Source organism: Octopus bimaculoides, chromosome 6, assembly GCF_001194135.2.
Source record: "Octopus bimaculoides isolate UCB-OBI-ISO-001 chromosome 6, ASM119413v2, whole genome shotgun sequence".
Taxonomy (NCBI): Eukaryota; Metazoa; Mollusca; class Cephalopoda; order Octopoda; family Octopodidae; genus Octopus; species Octopus bimaculoides.
In genome coordinates, this window is record NC_068986.1 from 83281114 (window position 1) to 83285629 (window position 4516).

Genomic DNA, 4516 nt, shown 5'->3' on the forward strand with positions numbered 1-4516 from the left:
TCTCTGTACATGGCTCGCACAGCTCTCACTAGCCATTCTTCTATCCCAAGTTTCCTCATTGACCACCAGATAAGGGATCGGGGGACCCTGTCAAAGGCTTTCTCCATGTCAACGAAAGCCAGGTACAGAGGTTTATCCTTGGCTAGGTATTTCTCTTGCAACTGTCTCACTAGAAATAAGGCATCAGTAGTGCTTTTACCTGGCACGAACCCAAACTGCATCTCATCTAAATTGATTCGCTCCCTAATTAGTTGGGCTATGACCCTCTCTGTAACTTTCATAACCTGATAACAAAAGCTTTCAACTGCTTCTAGGGAAATGTTCAGGTATAATTAATTTTACTTGTGCCCTTAGTGCTTACTGTACACGTATATCTTGCACAAATGAAATGTACTTTCTGTTAGCCTATCTATGATCCCACTATGCCTCTTGTATGTCCATAGCTTACACTGGATGCGTTAAGGAATTTCTATCTACTTGTTTTCTGCATATTGAGCTTAGATAATTTTCTGATGGTAGCATGATCCCATCTTTTATTTTTGCTTACTTTACTGCAAGGGCTTCTGATTATTTTAGTTATATTTAGAGACTTTTCTTTGAAGCTCTAAAGTGCTAATATTTAATTACCATTCCTAATTAATAGCATTCTAGTTCCAAAAGAAAACATACAGTAATGTTTACACTTATGGTAAATGTTAAAAATATAGTTTACTTTATGTGACTTAGATATCCTATTATTAAATTTATTTGAAAATTATAGTTTTTTTTCTTTACATCAGGGTGTTCTGCTTTTCTAAAATATTTTCATGATTAATTATGTTACATATTCATTTGTCTGTCTGTCATCTAATTTGGGATTGTATATAAAATAAAATCACATACAGAGTGTATTAGCATATATATGTCATTTGTAAACACAAATGCATACACAGGTTTGTGTTTAAATTTATGTTTATTATATGCAGTTATGACAGTTTAATTTATACATACACATAACTCGCATACAAGTGAGTTAAATACATTGGATGATTGTTATTTATGCTTCTTTTATACAATTAAGAAATAATAAAATAAATGTTGGTGTGTAAAAATCTATCACTGAATGTGTTCATCCGTGCAGGATTGGAAAAATCTTTGATATTTTGGCAGTAACAAGTTGGGCAAAATACCTTGTATTTAGATCTCATGTTGATTAAAATACTGTTAAATTTTAGTGAGCTTTGTCAGTAAAATCACAGCAGCAATTGAATAACCATACCACCTCCCTATAAATTTGGCCACTTATTGAAGTATGGATCCTCAGCTTTTCAACTTTTTCAGTAATCCTTTTAATTAAATCACTTTTGCATTTAGTGTTTTGAACAGATTTATAATCTACAAAAAAAAAAACTAATTTCTTTCATTTTTGAATACACATTACTTGGATCTTTTTTAAAACGGGGGCCACATTTTTCATTGACGAAACACTTTGAAACTTGGAACACTGGTAGAATGTGTCATATAAAACATCTTTTTCTCTTAGTCTTCTTAAAAAAAAAAGAAATCCCTAAGTTATTCCATGTTAAAGTTGTCGTATTTCTGTAATTTCAACCAACCACTGACGTCCATTCAGCCGATATACATTAAGTGCCGACTACATAAACAAACGATTCTGAAACAATTCTATCGGTGATAGGGTTAGGGTTAAGGTAAAACAGCAAATTTAAAAAGAAAAGAGCAAATAAAACGAAGAGAAAAAAAAGAAAATGAAAAAAGCAAATTTAAAATGAAAAAAGCAAATAAAACGAAGCTATGGCTTAATCAGCCAAAGGAGTAAATGTAAACAACTGAATACTTGTCAGTGATTGGTTGAAATTATCGAAATAAGACAATTTTTTACATGAAATAAATTCGAATACAAAAATATTTTTCTGTTCTATAACACAAAATAGATAAGTATACGAAGTTTGAAAGTCTTTCGGTACCAAAAACACTACGTAAAACATTAATGAAAAATGTGGCCCCCGTTTTAAAAAAGATCCCATTACTTTCATTATTTGGGAATCTAATACAGCTGTGTTACAAAATTTTAATCTTTATCCATGTAATTAAAAGCATTGGATTGAGATTAATTTTTATGAACAAACTTTTATCTCGCTTTAAAAATTAAAATTGGGGATGGGGAGATTCTAAACCTGATATTCAAAACAAAATCTGGAGAAAACAAGGTCCTATAAAAAAAGTTAGACTGGGGTTAAACATTTCCAACATAACTGTATGTGGCTAAATTTGTAGTTCGTGTCAACAAAGAAATAATAATTATTATTGTCATTGATGAAAGTGAAATGGAAGTATTAGACAAAATACTTGTTGGCACTTGGTTTCTTTTCTTTTTTTTTTTTTGTCTCTAGGTGTAATAAAATATGTTCAGTCAATATAAATTGATAGCACAAATCTAAATTAGTAGCTTTGTGTTGGTACAGCTGTGGATTCCTAATGAACACTATCTCTACATCTGTTGACAGAAACTTGCAATAAAAACATAGTTTTGCTGCTATGCTGAATAAAGCATTAGTTAGCTCAATTTTCATGTTACTGAGTTGTTTAAAGATTTCTCCTTTTCTGTTCAGATGTTTAGTCAGTATCTCTTGATACAGCTGACCACAGCCAGTGAGCTGAGCAGCATCTGTGATACTTTATAATATATCATTGTAATAATCTTTTTTATACAAATTATGAAAAACAATTTTTGTGCATGTTATGCTGGATTTTTTCTTTTTTAGATTCAAACAGGCACAAAAACATTAACATCACACATTCATATTTCATTACATTTTCATATATTTATTGTTTTATTTTTTTTTTATAACAATGTATTATTTTTATATGTTATTTTTTATTTTATAATTTTTCCCCCTTTTAATTAAAGAGGGATTAGATGCCCCCTTATATACTAATGGCTATCCTTGTGTCAACCAGTGTTTTGTTGAACAGGAAACATCAAGAATTTTATTGCATTGATACTCTTATTTTCTCTGCTATAAACAATATTTTCAGGTAAGTTTAGAGGATAATTTTGAGAACAATACTGAGAAGATTGACTTGTTTTTGTTTATTTGTTATTAAGATTTTTTTTACTGAAAAATTTATACTCTAGATCAGTAGAATCTCATTAAAAAAAACAATTAAAATTGAAGAATCTCAATTCCTTTTACACAAAAAGAATATAAATCTGATGTTTTCTGTAGCAAAAAATTTGTTTTATTACTTCCAGGATTGCTTGGTATTGACTGGAAGTAATTAACTGTATTAATCACAATTTGAAATATAGCAAAAATTAACCTAAAATAACATTAAAATAATACCTACAATAGCAGCAGCTTTAGTAAGTCTTCAATGCATTTTTTTCTTTAACTTACAATCAGCAACTAATTTTAAAAGTTTTTAAAGTAGACAATTTGTTTTTGCTAAGGGAAAAGTGTTACAGGAGAATGTTTAACATAATAAATACTAATACAAAAGGACCTATGTATGTAATATAAGGGGTTGAAAGATTTTGTTCAACTGAGATTGAGCAAATTGTAGATATCCCTGCCCTTCTTGAGGTGTTTAAGATCTAAGAACAGGCAATGGAAATATCTTTAGTGTGGTCGGCTGATAGCAAGTTTTGGACAATATAAATAATGGAGATTAGAGAGGATCTGGTCTCTTGTGAACACAATTAGCTATGTTTTTATTTGTAAGCCACAAATATTTTATTTGCCTCATTCAAATTATTACATATCGTGTTCTATTAGAAGAAAAGAAAGTACATGAATATAATTGGCAACTTAGTGTTTGGTTATATTATAAATAAAGTATTCAAAAAATTAGTTACTTGAATTCAAATATCTAAAAAAAATTTTCTCTTGGTTTTAGTTGCAGCTATACTACATGTTGATATCTATTAGGTGATGGTTGGATGCACAACAATCCATCCTATGTAATGTTTATTAAGTACAGACTACCATCACCAAATGAATACCTCAATGGACACTGAGTAATTCCATTTACAGTTATAAACTTAGTTTAAGAGTGAAGTGAAATTTATCTCAAATTCCCACTGTAAATCCAGCAGATCATTAATATGTTAATGAACCCGAGCTGACTATAATGAAAGTAAAGGAATTAACAGATATTATTAGCAATAAAGCACAATCAAATTCGAAGACCTAATCTTCAATGATGTGATGAATAAAAGAAGAAAGGGAAAAAAAAATACTGCTAATTATTTAGTTCTCCGACTGTTTTCAATGTTGTGTTTGTGTGTGTGATACCTCTTTACAGTTAGATTTACTGAACTGGCAAGACTTCAGCATTTTTCAGTAGATGATGTCTACAGATTTGATCAGGTCTGAAAAATTAGATAGCTTTTTCTTAATAATTTGTCTAATTTAGTTTCCTCATAAAAAATGCTGGTTATTTCAGTTATGAATGCTGCATACATACACATACACACATGTATATATACACACACACAGACAGACAGACACACACA